Raw genomic sequence first — 18,661 nt, 5'->3', positions numbered from 1 at the left:
CGCCGTATATGTATAGAAGCCGGTAGGGAAGTGGTTAATTGGTATTTGTTGTTCCAGTCTGAACAAATGTCCTTACAATTGGAAGAAAAACCTAACTAAAAGAGGTGTGAAATGGGTCACTATTCATCCATAATCTCAAATGTTTACAGCGTTCGGTTGGATATAAAGATTGATACACAGATGAGGATTGAACCCATGATCTGATTTACGAGACCAACGCCTTAACACTTGGCCACTGCGCCCTCTGTAGGGCACAGCTTTGTATGTCACCCTGTGAGAATTCACACAAGTTATGTTTGGCATGAGAACCTTTTATTTGTGTTTGTTTTTTTGTACTGCTGTAAAAGAACCTAAGTGCAGTACAGTGTACACCTAAACCACCTCACGTTATATCACTCACATTATCCACACCTCCCTCTCCAGATAAAATAAAAGTTAGGCATACTCCATTTACACCTAATATCCACGATTATTAATATCCTTCTGCTGGCTGTACTTGCACTGCTGTAACCTAATTCTTGTAGTAAAGCCTCAGTCTTTGCTCTTTCTCTCCAGTACATTTGGGACTAGTCTTGCTCAGTATAATTGTTCTGTTGCTGACCAATTTTACACTGTTATGTCATCTGTGGTCTTATAATTCTTATAGAAAGAAGCTGAGCTCACACAGATTATCGTTACCACAAATGTTTATAGCAGTCAGTAGATGAGGTATAAAGATTGAGGCACAGATGGGGATTGAACCCACGATCTTTGGTTTACGAGACCAACGCCTTACCACTTGGCCACTGCGCCCTCTATTGGACTGACAGTGTTATGTCATCCTGTGAGAACACAATGTGAATCTTCCATCCATTGTTTGATTTCAAAGACGATATTTAGTAAAGTGGAAGAGATAAGAGATAAGGTCAATGACGAAGACCTGGGTCTATTTTTTAACCGCTTCAGCCCCAGAACATTTTACCCCCTTTCCTGACCAGAGCACTTTTTGAGATTCAGCACTGTGTTGTTTAACTGACAATTGCGTGGTCATGCGACGTTGTACCCAAACACAATTTACATCCCTTTTTTCCCCACAAATAGAGCTTTCTTTTGGTGGTATTTGATCACCTCTGTGGTTTTTATGTTTTGCGCTATAAACAGAAAAAGACAGACAATTTTGAAAAAAAGCAATATTTTTTACTTTTTTCTATAATAAATATCCCCAAAAAATATATAAAAAACAAATTTTTTCCTCAGTTTAGGCCGATATGTATTCTTCTACATATTTTTGGTAAAAAAAAATTGCAAAAAGCATATATTGATTGGTTTGCGCAAAAGTTATAGCATTTACAAAATAGGGGATAGTTTTATGGCATTTTTATTATTCTTTTTTTTTTTTACCAGTAATGGCGGCGATCTGCGATTTTTTAGCGGGACTGCGACATTGCGGAGGACACATCGGACACATTTTTAGGACCAGCGACATTTACACAGCGATCAGAGCTATAAAAATGCATTAATTGCTGTGTAAATGTCACTGGTAGGGAAGGGGTTAACACTAGGGGGCAATCAAGGAGTTAAATGTGTTCCCTGGGAGTGTTTCAAAATGTTAGGGGATGTGACTGACTGTAGGTGGAGCCAGATCGCTGTTCCTACTTAGTAGGAACAGACGATCTGTTTCTCCTCCCCTGTCAGAACAGGGTTTACACACACAAATCCTCGTTGCAGCTCTCATGCCTGCAATCGCGGGTGGCCGTCGGCGATCGTTCCCGCTGGCCACGCACATCAAGTCCCCCCCGCCGTGCAGCGGGCATGCCTGCTATGGCTCTTAAAAGGAGCATCGTACATATACGGCGATTCGTGCAGGAAAGCCATCCTGCCGCCGTATATGTATAGAAGCCGGTAGGGAAGTGGTTAATTGGTATTTGTTGTTCCAGTCTGAACAAATGTCCTTACAAACTAAAAGAGGTGTGAAATGGCTCACTATTCATCCATAATCACAAATGTTTACAGCTTCGGTTGGATATAAAGATTGATACACAGATGGGGATTGAACCCATGATCTGATTTACGAGACCAACGCCTTAACACTTGGCCACTGCGCCCTCTGTAGGGCACAGCTTTGTATGTCACCCTGTGAGAATGCACACAAGTTATGTTTGGCATGAGAACCTTTTATTTGTGTTTGTTTTTTTGTACTGCTGTAAAAGAACCTAAGTGCAGTACAGTGTACACCTAAACCACCTCACGTTATATCACTCACATTATCCACACCTCCCTCTCCAGATAAAATAAAAGTTGGGCATACACCAGTTACACCTAATATCCACGATTATTAATATCCTTCTGCTGGCTGTACTTGCACTGCTGTAACCTAATTCTTGTATTGTAGTGAAGCCTCAGTCTTTGCTCTTTCTCTCCAGTACATTTGGGACTAGTCATCTGTGGTCTTATAATTCTTATAGAAAGAAGCTGAGCTCACTCAGATTATTGTTACCACAAATGTTTATAGCACTCAGTAGATTAGGTTGGGTATAAAGATTGAGGCACAGATGGGGATTGAACCCACAATCTTTGGTTTACGAGACCAACACCTTACCACTTGGCCACTGCGCCCTCTATTGGACTGACAGTGTTATGTCATCCTTTGAGAACACAATGAGAATCTTCCATCCATTGTTTGATTTCAAAGACGATATTTAGTAAAGTGGAAGAGATAAGGTCACAGACGAAGACCTGGGTCTATTTTTTAACCGCTTCAGCCCCAGAAGATTTTACCCTTTTCCTGACCAGAGCACTTTTTGCGATTCAGCACTGCGTCGTTTAACTGACAATTGCGTGGTCATGCGACGTTGTACCCAAACAAAATTTACATCCCTTTTTCCCCCACAAATAGAGCTTTCTTTTGGTGGTATTTGATCACCTCTGCGGTTTTTATATTTTGCGCTATAAACAGAAAAATACAGACAATTTTGAAAAAAAGCAATATTTTTTACTTTTTTTATAATAAATATCCCCAAAAAATATATAAAAAACACATTTTTTCCTCAGTTTAGGCCGATATGTATTCTTCTACATATTTTTGGTAAAAAAAAATTCGCAATAAGCATATATTGATTGGTTTGCGCAAAAGTTATAGCGTCTACAAAATAGGGGTTAGTTTTATGGCATTTTTATTATTCTTTTTTTTTTTTTACCAGTAATGGCGGCGATCTGCGATTTTTTAGCGGGACTGCGACATTGCGGAGGACACATCGGACACATTTTTAGGACCAGCGACATTTACACAGCGATCAGAGCTATAAAAATGCATTAATTGCTGTGTAAATGTCACTGGTAGTAAAGGGGTTAACACTAGGGGGCAATCAAGGGGTTAAATGTGTTCCCTAGGAGTGTTTCAAACTGTTAGGGGATGTGACTGACTGTAGGTGGAGCCAGATCGCTGTTCCTACTTAGTAGGAACAGACGATCTGTTTCTCCTCCCCTGTCAGAACAGGGTTTACACACACAAATCCTCGTTGCAGCTTTCATGCCTGCAATCGCGGGTGGCCATCGGCGATCATTCCCGCTGGCCACGCACATCAAGTCCCCCCGCCGTGCAGCGGGCATGCCTGCTGTGGCTCTTAAAAGGAGCATCGTACATATACGGCGATTCGTGCAGGAAAGCGATCCTGCCGCTGTTTATGTATAGAAGCCGGTAGGGAAGTGGTTAATTGGTATTTGTTGTTCCAGTCTGAACAAATGTCCTTACAATTGGAGGAAAAACCTAACTAAAAGAGGTGTGAAATGGCTCACTATTCATCCATAATCACAAATGTTTACAGCTTCGGTTGGATATAAAGATTGATACACAGATGGGGATTGAACCCATGATCTGATTTATGAGACCAACGCCTTACCACTTGGCCACTGCGCCCTCTGTAGGGCACAGCTATGTATGTCACCCTGTGAGAATGCACACAAGTTATGTTTGGCATGAGAACCTTTTATTTGTGTTTGTTTTTTTGTACTGCTGTAAAAGAACCTAAGTGCAGTACAGTGTACACCTAAACCACCTCATGTTATATCACTCACATTATCCACACCTCCCTCTCCAGATAAAATAAAAGTTAGGCATACACTAGTTACACCTAATATCCATGCTTATTAATATCCTGCTGCTGGTTGCACTTGCACTGCTGTAACCTAATTCTTGTAGTAAAGCCCCAGTCTTTGCTCTTTCTCTCCAGTACATTTGGGACTAGTCTTGCTCAGTATAATTGTTCTGTTGCTGACCAATTTTACACTGTTATGTCATCTGTGGTCTTATAATTCTTATAGAAAGAAGCTGAGCTCACACAGATTATCGTTACCACAAATGTTTATAGCACTCAGTAGATTAGGTATAAAGATTGAGGCACAGATGGGGATTGAACCCACGATCTTTGGTTTACGAGACCAACGCCTTACTACTTGGCCACTGCGCCCTCTATTGGACTAACAGTGTTATGTCATCCTGTGAGAACACAATGTGAATCTTCCATCCATTGTTTGATTTCAAAGACGATATTTAGTAAAGTGGAAGAGATAAGAGATAAGGTCACAGACGAAGACCTGGGTCTATTTTTTAACCGCTTCAGCCCCAGAACATTTTACCCCCTTTCCTGACCAGAGCACTTTTTGAGATTCAGCACTGTGTTGTTTAACTGACAATTGCGTGGTCATGCGACGTTGTACCCAAACAAAATTTACATCCCTTTTTCCCCCACAAATAGAGCTATCTTTTGGTGGTATTTGATCACCTCTGCGGTTTTTATATTTTGCGCTATAAACAGAAAACGACAGACAATTTTGAAAAAAAGCAATATTTTTTACTTTTTTCTATAATAAATATCCCCAAAAAATATATAAAAAACACATTTTTTCCTCAGTTTAGGCCGATATGTATTCTTCTACATATTTTTGGTAAAAAAAAAATTGCAATAAGCATATATTGATTGGTTTGCGCAAAAGTTATAGCATTTACAAAATAGGGGATAGTTTTATGGCATTTTTATTATTCTTTTTTTTTTTTTACCAGTAATGGCGGCAATCTGCGATTTTTTAGCGGGACTGCGACATTGCGGAGGACACATCGGACACATTTTTAGGACCAGCGACATTTACACAGCGATCAGAGCTATAAAAATGCATTAATTGCTGTGTAAATGTCACTGGTAGGGAAGGGGTTAACACTAGGGGGCAATCAAGGGGTTAAATGTGTTCCCTAGGAGTGTTTCAAACTGTTAGGGGATGTGACTGACTGTAGGTGGAGCCAGATCGCTGTTCCTACTTAGTAGGAACAGACGATCTGTTTCTCCTCCCCTGTCAGAACAGGGTTTACACACACAAATCCTTGTTGCAGCTCTCATGCCTGCAATCGCGGGTGGCCGTCGGAGATCGTTCCCGCTGGCCACGCACATCAAGTTCCCCCGCCGTGTAGCGGGCATGCCTGCTGTGGCTCTTAAAAGGAGCATCGTACATATATGGCGATTCGTGCAGGAAAGCCATCCTGCCGCCGTATATGTATAGAAGCCGGTAGGGAAGTGGTTAATTGGTATTTGTTGTTCCAGTCTGAACAAATGTCCTTACAATTGGAAGAAAAACCTAACTAAAAGAGGTGTGAAATGGGTCACTATTCATCCATAATCTCAAATGTTTACAGCGTTCGGTTGGATATAAAGATTGATACACAGATGAGGATTGAACCCATGATCTGATTTACGAGACCAACGCCTTAACACTTGGCCACTGCGCCCTCTGTAGGGCACAGCTTTGTATGTCACCCTGTGAGAATTCACACAAGTTATGTTTGGCATGAGAACCTTTTATTTGTGTTTGTTTTTTTGTACTGCTGTAAAAGAACCTAAGTGCAGTACAGTGTACACCTAAACCACCTCACGTTATATCACTCACATTATCCACACCTCCCTCTCCAGATAAAATAAAAGTTAGGCATACTCCATTTACACCTAATATCCACGATTATTAATATCCTTCTGCTGGCTGTACTTGCACTGCTGTAACCTAATTCTTGTAGTAAAGCCTCAGTCTTTGCTCTTTCTCTCCAGTACATTTGGGACTAGTCTTGCTCAGTATAATTGTTCTGTTGCTGACCAATTTTACACTGTTATGTCATCTGTGGTCTTATAATTCTTATAGAAAGAAGCTGAGCTCACACAGATTATCGTTACCACAAATGTTTATAGCACTCAGTAGATGAGGTATAAAGATTGAGGCACAGATGGGGATTGAACCCACGATCTTTGGTTTACAAGACCAACGCCTTACCACTTGGCCACTGCGCCCTCTATTGGACTGACAGTGTTATGTCATCCTGTGAGAACACAATGTGAATCTTCCATCCATTGTTTGATTTCAAAGACGATATTTAGTAAAGTGGAAGAGATAAGAGATAAGGTCAATGACGAAGACCTGGGTCTATTTTTTAACCGCTTCAGCCCCAGAACATTTTACCCCCTTTCCTGACCAGAGCACTTTTTGAGATTCAGCACTGTGTTGTTTAACTGACAATTGCGTGGTCATGCGACGTTGTACCCAAACACAATTTACATCCCTTTTTTCCCCACAAATAGAGCTTTCTTTTGGTGGTATTTGATCACCTCTGTGGTTTTTATGTTTTGCGCTATAAACAGAAAAAGACAGACAATTTTGAAAAAAAGCAATATTTTTTACTTTTTTCTATAATAAATATCCCCAAAACATATATAAAAAACACATTTTTTCCTCAGTTTAGGCCGATATGTATTCTTCTACATATTTTTGGTAAAAAAAAATTGCAAAAAGCATATATTGATTGGTTTGCGCAAAAGTTATAGCATTTACAAAATAGGGGATAGTTTTATGGCATTTTTATTATTCTTTTTTTTTTTACCAGTAATGGCGGCGATCTGCGATTTTTTAGCGGGACTGCGACATTGCGGAGGACACATCGGACACATTTTTAGGACCAGCGACATTTACACAGCGATCAGAGCTATAAAAATGCATTAATTGCTGTGTAAATGTCACTGGTAGGGAAGGGGTTAACACTAGGGGGCAATCAAGGAGTTAAATGTGTTCCCTGGGAGTGTTTCAAAATGTTAGGGGATGTGACTGACTGTAGGTGGAGCCAGATCGCTGTTCCTACTTAGTAGGAACAGACGATCTGTTTCTCCTCCCCTGTCAGAACAGGGTTTACACACACAAATCCTCGTTGCAGCTCTCATGCCTGCAATCGCGGGTGGCCGTCGGCAATCGTTCCCGCTGGCCACGCACATCAAGTCCTCCCCGCCGTGCAGCGGGCATGCCTGCTATGGCTCTTAAAAGGAGCATCGTACATATACGGCGATTCGTGCAGGAATGCCATCCTGCCGCCGTATATGTATAGAAGCCGGTAGGGAAGTGGTTAATTGGTATTTGTTGTTCCAGTCTGAACAAATGTCCTTACAAACTAAAAGAGGTGTGAAATGGCTCACTATTCATCCATAATCACAAATGTTTACAGCGTTCGGTTGGATATAAAGATTGATACACAGATGGGGATTGAACCCATGATCTGATTTACGAGACCAACGCCTTAACACTTGGCCACTGCACCCTCTGTAGGGCACAGCTTTGTATGTCACCCTGTGAGAATGCACACAAGTTATGTTTGGCATGAGAACCTTTTATTTGTGTTTGTTTTTTTGTACTGCTGTAAAAGAACCTAAGTGCAGTACAGTGTACACCTAAACCACCTCACGTTATATCACTCACATTATCCACACCTACTGTACCTCTCCAGATAAAATAAAAGTTAAGCATACACCAGTTACACCTAATATCCACGATTATTAATATCCTTCTGCTGGCTGTACTTGCACTGCTGCAACCTAATTCTTGTATTGTAGTAAAGCCTCAGTCTTTGCTCTTTCTCTCCAGTACATTTGGGACTAGTCATCTGTGGTCTTATAATTCTTATAGAAAGAAGCTGAGCTCACTCAGATTATTGTTACCACAAATGTTTATAGCACTCAGTAGATTAGGTTGGGTATAAAGATTGAGGGACAGATGGGGATTGAACCCACAATCTTTGGTTTACGAGACCAACGCGTTACCACTTGGCCACTGCGCCCTCTATTGGACTCACAGTGTTATGTCATCCTGTGAGAACACAATGAGAATCTTCCATCCATTGTTTGATTTCAAAGACGATATTTAGTAAAGTGGAAGAGATAAGGTCACAGACGAAGACCTGGGTCTATTTTTTAACCGCTTCAGCCCCAGAAGATTTTACCCCTTTTCCTGACCAGAGCACTTTTTGCGATTCAGCACTGCGTCGTTTAACTGACAATTGCGTGGTCATGCGACGTTGTACCCAAACAAAATTTACATCCCTTTTTCCCCCACAAATAGAGCTTTCTTTTGGTGGTATTTGATCACCTCTGCGGTTTTTATATTTTGCGCTATAAACAGAAAAAGACAGACAATTTTGAAAAAAAGCAATATTTTTTACTTTTTTTATAATAAATATCCCCAAAAAATATATAAAAAACACATTTTTTCCTCAGTTTAGGCCGATATGTATTCTTCTACATATTTTTGGTAAAAAAAAAATCGCAATAAGCATATATTGATTGGTTTGCGCAAAAGTTATAGCGTCTACAAAATAGGGGTTAGTTTTATGGCATTTTTATTATTCTTTTTTTTTTTTTTACCAGTAATGGCGGCGATCTGCGATTTTTTAGCGGGACTGCGACATTGCGGAGGACACATCGGACACATTTTTAGGACCAGCGACATTTACACAGCGATCAGAGCTATAAAAATGCATTAATTGCTGTGTAAATGTCACTGGTAGGAAAGGGGTTAACACTAGGGGGCAATCAAGGGGTTAAATGTGTTCCCTAGGAGTGTTTCAAACTGTTAGGGGATGTGACTGACTGTAGGTGGAGCCAGATCGCTGTTCCTACTTAGTAGGAACAGACGATCTGTTTCTCCTCCCCTGTCAGAACAGGGTTTACACACACAAATCCTTGTTGCAGCTCTCATGCCTGCAATCGCGGGTGGCCGTCGGAGATCGTTCCCGCTGGCCACGCACATCAAGTTCCCCCGCCGTGTAGCGGGCATGCCTGCTGTGGCTCTTAAAAGGAGCATCGTACATGTATGGCGATTCGTGCAGGAAAGCCATCCTGCCGCCGTATATGTATAGAAGCCGGTAGGGAAGTGGTTAATATGTATTTGTTGTTCCAGTCTGAACAAATGTCCTTACAATTGGAAGAAAAACCTAACTAAAAGAGGTGTGAAATGGGTCACTATTCATCCATAATCTCAAATGTTTACAGCGTTCGGTTGGATATAAAGATTGATACACAGATGAGGATTGAACCCATGATCTGATTTACGAGACCAACGCCTTAACACTTGGCCACTGCGCCCTCTGTAGGGCACAGCTTTGTATGTCACCCTGTGAGAATTCACACAAGTTATGTTTGGCATGAGAACCTTTTATTTGTGTTTGTTTTTTTGTACTGCTGTAAAAGAACCTAAGTGCAGTACAGTGTACACCTAAACCACCTCACGTTATATCACTCACATTATCCACACCTCCCTCTCCAGATAAAATAAAAGTTAGGCATACTCCAATTACACCTAATATCCACGATTATTAATATCCTTCTGCTGGCTGTACTTGCACTGCTGTAACCTAATTCTTGTAGTAAAGCCTCAGTCTTTGCTCTTTCTCTCCAGTACATTTGGGACTAGTCTTGCTCAGTATAATTGTTCTGTTGCTGACCAATTTTACACTGTTATGTCATCTGTGGTCTTATAATTCTTATAGAAAGAAGCTGAGCTCACACAGATTATCGTTAACACAAATGTTTATAGCACTCAGTAGATTAGGTATAAAGATTGAGGCACAGATGGGGATTGAACCCACGATCTTTGGTTTACGAGACCAACGCCTTACCACTTGGCCACTGCGCCCTCTATTGGACTGACAGTGTTATGTCATCCTGTGAGAACACAATGTGAATCTTCCATCCATTGTTTGATTTCAAAGACGATATTTAGTAAAGTGGAAGAGATAAGAGATAAGGTCAATGACGAAGACCTGGGTCTATTTTTTAACCGCTTCAGCCCCAGAACATTTTACCCCCTTTCCTGACCAGAGCACTTTTTGAGATTCAGCACTGTGTTGTTTAACTGACAATTGCGTGGTCATGCGACGTTGTACCCAAACACAATTTACATCCCTTTTTTCCCCACAAATAGAGCTTTCTTTTGGTGGTATTTGATCACCTCTGCGGTTTTTATGTTTTGCGCTATAAACAGAAAAAGACAGACAATTTTGAAAAAAAGCAATATTTTTTACTTTTTTCTATAATAAATATCCCCAAAAAATATATAAAAAACAAATTTTTTCCTCAGTTTAGGCCGATATGTATTCTTCTACATATTTTTGGTAAAAAAAAATTGCAATAAGCATATATTGATTGGTTTGCGCAAAAGTTATAGCATTTACAAAATAGGGGATAGTTTTATGGCATTTTTATTATTCTTTTTTTTTTTTACCAGTAATGGCGGCGATCTGCGATTTTTTAGCGGGACTGCGACATTGCGGAGGACACATCGGACACATTTTTAGGACCAGCGACATTTACACAGCGATCAGAGCTATAAAAATGCATTAATTGCTGTGTAAATGTCACTGGTAGGGAAGGGGTTAACACTAGCGGGCAATCAAGGAGTTAAATGTGTTCCCTGGGAGTGTTTCAAAATGTTAGGGGATGTGACTGACTGTAGGTGGAGCCAGATCGCTGTTCCTACTTAGTAGGAACAGACGATCTGTTTCTCCTCCCCTGTCAGAACAGGGTTTACACACACAAATCCTCGTTGCAGCTCTCATGCCTGCAATCGCCGGTGGCCGTCGGCGATCGTTCCCGCTGGCCACGCACATCAAGTCCCCCCCGCCGTGCAGCGGGCATGCCTGCTATGGCTCTTAAAAGGAGCATCGTACATATACGGCGATTCGTGCAGGAAAGCCATCCTGCCGCCGTATATGTATAGAAGCCGGTAGGGAAGTGGTTAATTGGTATTTGTTGTTCCAGTCTGAACAAATGTCCTTACAAACTAAAAGAGGTGTGAAATGGCTCACTATTCATCCATAATCACAAATGTTTACAGCGTTCGGTTGGATATAAAGATTGATACACAGATGGGGATTGAACCCATGATCTGATTTACGAGACCAACGCCTTAACACTTGGCCACTGCGCCCTCTGTAGGGCACAGCTTTGTATGTCACCCTGTGAGAATGCACACAAGTTATGTTTGGCATGAGAACCTTTTATTTGTGTTTGTTTTTTTGTACTGCTGTAAAAGAACCTAAGTGCAGTACAGTGTACACCTAAACCACCTCACGTTATATCACTCACATTATCCACACCTCCCTCTCCAGATAAAATAAAAGTTAGGCATACTCCAATTACACCTAATATCCATGATTATTAATATCCTTCTGCTGGCTGTACTTGCACTGCTGTAACCTAATTCTTGTATTGTAGTAAAGCCTCAGTCTTTGCTCTTTCTCTCCAGTACATTTGGGACTAGTCATCTGTGGTCTTATAATTCTTATAGAAAGAAGCTGAGCTCACTCAGATTATTGTTACCACCAATGTTTATAGCACTCAGTAGATTAGGTTGGGTATAAAGATTGAGGCACAGATGGGGATTGAACCCACAATCTTTGGTTTACGAGACCAACGCCTTACCACTTGGCCACTGCGCCCTCTATTGGACTCACAGTGTTATGTCATCCTGTGAGAACACAATGAGAATCTTCCATCCATTGTTTGATTTCAAAGACGATATTTAGTAAAGTGGAAGAGATAAGGTCACAGACGAAGACCTGGGTCTATTTCTTAACCGCTTCAGCCCCAGAAGATTTTACCCCTTTTCCTGACCAGAGCACTTTTTGCGATTCAGCACTGCGTCGTTTAACTGACAATTGCGTGGTCATGCGACGTTGTACCCAAACAAAATTTACATCCCTTTTTCCCCCACAAATAGAGCTTTCTTTTGGTGGTATTTGATCACCTCTGCGGTTTTTATATTTTGCGCTATAAACAGAAAAAGACAGACAATTTTGAAAAAAAGCAATATTTTTTACTTTTTTTATAATAAATATCCCCAAAAAATATATAAAAAACACATTTTTTCCTCAGTTTAGGCCGATATGTATTCTTCTACATATTTTTGGTAAAAAAAAAATCGCAATAAGCATATATTGATTGGTTTGCGCAAAAGTTATAGCGTCTACAAAATAGGGGTTAGTTTTATGGCATTTTTATTATTCTTTTTTTTTTTTTTACCAGTAATGGCGGCGATCTGCGATTTTTTAGCGGGACTGCGACATTGCGGAGGACACATCGGACACATTTTTAGGACCAGCGACATTTACACAGCGATCAGAGCTATAAAAATGCATTAATTGCTGTGTAAATGTCACTGGTAGGAAAGGGGTTAACACTAGGGGGCAATCAAGGGGTTAAATGTGTTCCCTAGGAGTGTTTCAAACTGTTAGGGGATGTGACTGACTGTAGGTGGAGCCAGATCGCTGTTCCTACTTAGTAGGAACAGACGATCTGTTTCTCCTCCCCTGTCAGAACAGGGTTTACACACACAAATCCTCGTTGCAGCTTTCATGCCTGCAATCGCGGGTGGCCATCGGCGATCATTCCCGCTGGCCACGCACATCAAGTCCCCCCGCCGTGCAGCGGGCATGCCTGCTGTGGCTCTTAAAAGGAGCATCGTACATATACGGCGATTCGTGCAGGAAAGCGATCCTGCCGCTGTTTATGTATAGAAGCCGGTAGGGAAGTGGTTAATTGGTATTTGTTGTTCCAGTCTGAACAAATGTCCTTACAATTGGAGGAAAAACCTAACTAAAAGAGGTGTGAAATGGCTCACTATTCATCCATAATCACAAATGTTTACAGCTTCGGTTGGATATAAAGATTGATACACAGATGGGGATTGAACCCATGATCTGATTTATGAGACCAACGCCTTACCACTTGGCCACTGCGCCCTCTGTAGGGCACAGCTATGTATGTCACCCTGTGAGAATGCACACAAGTTATGTTTGGCATGAGAACCTTTTATTTGTGTTTGTTTTTTTGTACTGCTGTAAAAGAACCTAAGTGCAGTACAGTGTACACCTAAACCACCTCATGTTATATCACTCACATTATCCACACCTCCCTCTCCAGATAAAATAAAAGTTAGGCATACACTAGTTACACCTAATATCCATGCTTATTAATATCCTGCTGCTGGTTGCACTTGCACTGCTGTAACCTAATTCTTGTAGTAAAGCCCCAGTCTTTGCTCTTTCTCTCCAGTACATTTGGGACTAGTCTTGCTCAGTATAATTGTTCTGTTGCTGACCAATTTTACACTGTTATGTCATCTGTGGTCTTATAATTCTTATAGAAAGAAGCTGAGCTCACACAGATTATCGTTACCACAAATGTTTATAGCACTCAGTAGATTAGGTATAAAGATTGAGGCACAGATGGGGATTGAACCCACGATCTTTGGTTTACGAGACCAACGCCTTACTACTTGGCCACTGCGCCCTCTATTGGACTAACAGTGTTATGTCATCCTGTGAGAACACAATGTGAATCTTCCATCCATTGTTTGATTTCAAAGACGATATTTAGTAAAGTGGAAGAGATAAGAGATAAGGTCACAGACGAAGACCTGGGTCTATTTTTTAACCGCTTCAGCCCCAGAACATTTTACCCCCTTTCCTGACCAGAGCACTTTTTGAGATTCAGCACTGTGTTGTTTAACTGACAATTGCGTGGTCATGCGACGTTGTACCCAAACAAAATTTACATCCCTTTTTCCCCCACAAATAGAGCTATCTTTTGGTGGTATTTGATCACCTCTGCGGTTTTTATATTTTGCGCTATAAACAGAAAAAGACAGACAATTTTGAAAAAAAGCAATATTTTTTACTTTTTTCTATAATAAATATCCCCAAAAAATATATAAAAAACACATTTTTTCCTCAGTTTAGGCCGATATGTATTCTTGTACATATTTTTGGTAAAAAAAAAATTGCAATAAGCATATATTGATTGGTTTGCGCAAAAGTTATAGCATTTACAAAATAGGGGATAGTTTTATGGCATTTTTATTATTCTTTTTTTTTTTTTTACCAGTAATGGCGGCAATCTGCGATTTTTTAGCGGGACTGCGACATTGCGGAGGACACATCGGACACATTTTTAGGACCAGCGACATTTACACAGCGATCAGAGCTATAAAAATGCATTAATTGCTGTGTAAATGTCACTGGTAGGGAAGGGGTTAACACTAGGGGGCAATCAAGGGGTTAAATGTGTTCCCTAGGAGTGTTTCAAACTGTTAGGGGATGTGACTGACTGTAGGTGGAGCCAGATCGCTGTTCCTACTTAGTAGGAACAGACGATCTGTTTCTCCTCCCCTGTCAGAACAGGGTTCACACACACAAATCCTTGTTGCAGCTCTCATGCCTGCAATCGCGGGTGGCCGTCGGAGATCGTTCCCGCTGGCCACGCACATCAAGTTCCCCCGCCGTGTAGCGGGCATGCCTGCTGTGGCTCTTAAAAGGAGCATCGTACATATATGGCGATTCGTGCAGGAAAGCCATCCTGCCGCCGTATATGTATAGAAGCCGGTAGGGAAGTGGTTAATTGGTATTTGTTGTTCCAGTCTGAACAAATGTCCTTACAATTGGAAGAAAAACCTAACTAAAAGAGGTGTGAAATGGGTCACTATTCATCCATAATCTCAAATGTTTACAGCGTTCGGTTGGATATAAAGATTGATACACAGATGAGGATTGAACCCATGATCTGATTTACGAGACCAACGCCTTAACACTTGGCCACTGCGCCCTCTGTAGGGCACAGCTTTGTATGTCACCCTGTGAGAATTCACACAAGTTATGTTTGGCATGAGAACCTTTTATTTGTGTTTGTTTTTTTGTACTGCTGTAAAAGAACCTAAGTGCAGTACAGTGTACACCTAAACCACCTCACGTTATATCACTCACATTATCCACACCTCCCTCTCCAGATAAAATAAAAGTTAGGCATACTCCATTTACACCTAATATCCACGATTATTAATATCCTTCTGCTGGCTGTACTTGCACTGCTGTAACCTAATTCTTGTAGTAAAGCCTCAGTCTTTGCTCTTTCTCTCCAGTACATTTGGGACTAGTCTTGCTCAGTATAATTGTTCTGTTGCTGACCAATTTTACACTGTTATGTCATCTGTGGTCTTATAATTCTTATAGAAAGAAGCTGAGCTCACACAGATTATCGTTACCACAAATGTTTATAGCACTCAGTAGATGAGGTATAAAGATTGAGGCACAGATGGGGATTGAACCCACGATCTTTGGTTTACGAGACCAACGCCTTACCACTTGGCCACTGCGCCCTCTATTGGACTGACAGTGTTATGTCATCCTGTGAGAACACAATGTGAATCTTCCATCCATTGTTTGATTTCAAAGACGATATTTAGTAAAGTGGAAGAGATAAGAGATAAGGTCAATGACGAAGACCTGGGTCTATTTTTTAACCGCTTCAGCCCCAGAACATTTTACCCCCTTTCCTGACCAGAGCACTTTTTGAGATTCAGCACTGTGTTGTTTAACTGACAATTGCGTGGTCATGCGACGTTGTACCCAAACACAATTTACATCCCTTTTTTCCCCACAAATAGAGCTTTCTTTTGGTGGTATTTGATCACCTCTGTGGTTTTTATGTTTTGCGCTATAAACAGAAAAAGACAGACAATTTTGAAAAAAAGCAATATTTTTTACTTTTTTCTATAATAAATATCCCCAAAACATATATAAAAAACACATTTTTTCCTCAGTTTAGGCCGATATGTATTCTTCTACATATTTTTGGTAAAAAAAAATTGCAAAAAGCATATATTGATTGGTTTGCGCAAAAGTTATAGCATTTACAAAATAGGGGATAGTTTTATGGCATTTTTATTATTCTTTTTTTTTTTTTACCAGTAATGGCGGCAATCTGCGATTTTTTAGCGGGACTGCGACATTGCGGAGGACACATCGGACACATTTTTAGGACCAGCGACATTTACACAGCGATCAGAGCTATAAAAATGCATTAATTGCTGTGTAAATGTCACTGGTAGGGAAGGGGTTAACACTAGGGGGCAATCAAGGGGTTAAATGTGTTCCCTAGGAGTGTTTCAAACTGTTAGGGGATGTGACTGACTGTAGGTGGAGCCAGATCGCTGTTCCTACTTAGTAGGAACAGACGATCTGTTTCTCCTCCCCTGTCAGAACAGGGTTCACACACACAAATCCTTGTTGCAGCTCTCATGCCTGCAATCGCGGGTGGCCGTCGGAGATCGTTCCCGCTGGCCACGCACATCAAGTTCCCCCGCCGTGTAGCGGGCATGCCTGCTGTGGCTCTTAAAAGGAGCATCGTACATATATGGCGATTCGTGCAGGAAAGCCATCCTGCCGCCGTATATGTATAGAAGCCGGTAGGGAAGTGGTTAATTGGTATTTGTTGTTCTAGTCTGAACAAATGTCCTTACAATTGGAAGAAAAACCTAACTAAAAGAGGTGTGAAATGGGTCACTATTCATCCATAATCTCAAATGTTTACAGCGTTCGGTTGGATATAAAGATTGATACACAGATGAGGATTGAACCCATGATCTGATTTACGAGACCAACGCCTTAACACTTGGCCACTGCGCCCTCTGTAGGGCACAGCTTTGTATGTCACCCTGTGAGAATTCACACAAGTTATGTTTGGCATGAGAACCTTTTATTTGTGTTTGTTTTTTTGTACTGCTGTAAAAGAACCTAAGTGCAGTACAGTGTACACCTAAACCACCTCACGTTATATCACTCACATTATCCACACCTCCCTCTCCAGATAAAATAAAAGTTAGGCATACTCCATTTACACCTAATATCCACGATTATTAATATCCTTCTGCTGGCTGTACTTGCACTGCTGTAACCTAATTCTTGTAGTAAAGCCTCAGTCTTTGCTCTTTCTCTCCAGTACATTTGGGACTAGTCTTGCTCAGTATAATTGTTCTGTTGCTGACCAATTTTACACTGTTATGTCATCTGTGGGCTTATAATTCTTATAGAAAGAAGCTGAGCTCACACAGATTATCGTTACCACAAATGTTTATAGCACTCAGTAGATGAGGTATAAAGATTGAGGCACAGATGGGGATTGAACCCACGATCTTTGGTTTACGAGACCAACGCCTTACCACTTGGCCACTGCGCCCTCTATTGGACTGACAGTGTTATGTCATCCTGTGAGAACACAATGTGAATCTTCCATCCATTGTTTGATTTCAAAGACGATATTTAGTAAAGTGGAAGAGATAAGAGATAAGGTCAATGACGAAGACCTGGGTCTATTTTTTAACCGCTTCAGCCCCAGAACATTTTACCCCCTTTCCTGACCAGAGCACTTTTTGAGATTCAGCACTGTGTTGTTTAACTGACAATTGCGTGGTCATGCGACGTTGTACCCAAACACAATTTACATCCCTTTTTTCCCCACAAATAGAGCTTTCTTTTGGTGGTATTTGATCACCTCTGTGGTTTTTATGTTTTGCGCTATAAACAGAAAAAGACAGACAATTTTGAAAAAAAGCAATATTTTTTACTTTTTTCTATAATAAATATCCCCAAAACATATATAAAAAACACATTTTTTCCTCAGTTTAGGCCGATATGTATTCTTCTACATATTTTTGGTAAAAAAAAATTGCAAAAAGCATATATTGATTGGTTTGCGCAAAAGTTATAGCATTTACAAAATAGGGGATAGTTTTATGGCATTTTTATTATTCTTTTTTTTTTTACCAGTAATGGCGGCGATCTGCGATTTTTTAGCGGGACTGCGACATTGCGGAGGACACATCGGACACATTTTTAGGACCAGCGACATTTACACAGCGATCAGAGCTATAAAAATGCATTAATTGCTGTGTAAATGTCACTGGTAGGGAAGGGGTTAACACTAGGGGGCAATCAAGGAGTTAAATGTGTTCCCTGGGAGTGTTTCAAAATGTTAGGGGATGTGACTGACTGTAGGTGGAGCCAGATCGCTGTTCCTACTTAGTAGGAACAGACGATCTGTTTCTCCTCCCCTGTCAGAACAGGGTTTACACACACAAATCCTCGTTGCAGCTCTCATGCCTGCAATCGCGGGTGGCCGTCGGCGATCGTTCCCGCTGGCCACGCACATCAAGTCCCCCCCGCCGTGCAGCGGGCATGCCTGCTATGGCTCTTAAAAGGAGCATCGTACATATACGGCGATTCGTGCAGGAAAGCCATCCTGCCGCCGTATATGTATAGAAGCCGGTAGGGAAGTGGTTAATTGGTATTTATTGTTCCAGTCTGAACAAATGTCCTTACAAACTAAAAGAGGTGTGAAATGGCTCACTATTCATCCATAATCACAAATGTTTACAGCGTTCGGTTGGATATAAAGATTGATACACAGATGGGGATTGAACCCATGATCTGATTTACGAGACCAACGCCTTAACACTTGGCCACTGCACCCTCTGTAGGGCACAGCTTTGTATGTCA

The 18,661-nt window shown here is 41.1% G+C and overlaps 9 non-coding genes across 9 annotated transcripts; all 9 read right to left on the bottom strand.

Moving 5' to 3' along the window:
* Positions 1-720: 720 nt before the first annotated feature.
* On the bottom strand, positions 721-792 carry TRNAT-CGU (transfer RNA threonine (anticodon CGU)). Its single transcript has one exon. It is a non-coding gene; the product is annotated as a tRNA-Thr (tRNA).
* Positions 793-2,523: 1,731 nt separating this feature from the next.
* TRNAT-CGU (transfer RNA threonine (anticodon CGU)) lies at positions 2,524-2,595 on the bottom strand. The gene has a single exon. It is a non-coding gene; the product is annotated as a tRNA-Thr (tRNA).
* Positions 2,596-4,373: 1,778 nt separating this feature from the next.
* Positions 4,374-4,445, bottom strand: TRNAT-CGU (transfer RNA threonine (anticodon CGU)). Its single transcript has one exon. It is a non-coding gene; the product is annotated as a tRNA-Thr (tRNA).
* A 1,788-nt stretch (positions 4,446-6,233) lies between these two features.
* TRNAT-UGU (transfer RNA threonine (anticodon UGU)) lies at positions 6,234-6,305 on the bottom strand. The gene has a single exon. It is a non-coding gene; the product is annotated as a tRNA-Thr (tRNA).
* Positions 6,306-9,894: 3,589 nt separating this feature from the next.
* TRNAT-CGU (transfer RNA threonine (anticodon CGU)) lies at positions 9,895-9,966 on the bottom strand. The gene has a single exon. It is a non-coding gene; the product is annotated as a tRNA-Thr (tRNA).
* Positions 9,967-11,698: 1,732 nt separating this feature from the next.
* On the bottom strand, positions 11,699-11,770 carry TRNAT-CGU (transfer RNA threonine (anticodon CGU)). Its single transcript has one exon. It is a non-coding gene; the product is annotated as a tRNA-Thr (tRNA).
* A 1,780-nt stretch (positions 11,771-13,550) lies between these two features.
* TRNAT-CGU (transfer RNA threonine (anticodon CGU)) lies at positions 13,551-13,622 on the bottom strand. Its single transcript has one exon. It is a non-coding gene; the product is annotated as a tRNA-Thr (tRNA).
* Positions 13,623-15,411: 1,789 nt separating this feature from the next.
* On the bottom strand, positions 15,412-15,483 carry TRNAT-CGU (transfer RNA threonine (anticodon CGU)). The gene has a single exon. It is a non-coding gene; the product is annotated as a tRNA-Thr (tRNA).
* A 1,787-nt stretch (positions 15,484-17,270) lies between these two features.
* TRNAT-CGU (transfer RNA threonine (anticodon CGU)) lies at positions 17,271-17,342 on the bottom strand. Its single transcript has one exon. It is a non-coding gene; the product is annotated as a tRNA-Thr (tRNA).
* Between the last annotated feature and the right edge of the window lie 1,319 nt (positions 17,343-18,661).

The sequence above is a fragment of the Aquarana catesbeiana genome, linkage group LG01 (assembly GCF_042186555.1).
Source record: "Aquarana catesbeiana isolate 2022-GZ linkage group LG01, ASM4218655v1, whole genome shotgun sequence".
NCBI lineage: Eukaryota > Metazoa > Chordata > Amphibia > Anura > Ranidae > Aquarana > Aquarana catesbeiana.
Note: the sequence above shows the minus strand (reverse complement) of the source record. Positions and strands in the feature narration are given on the sequence as shown.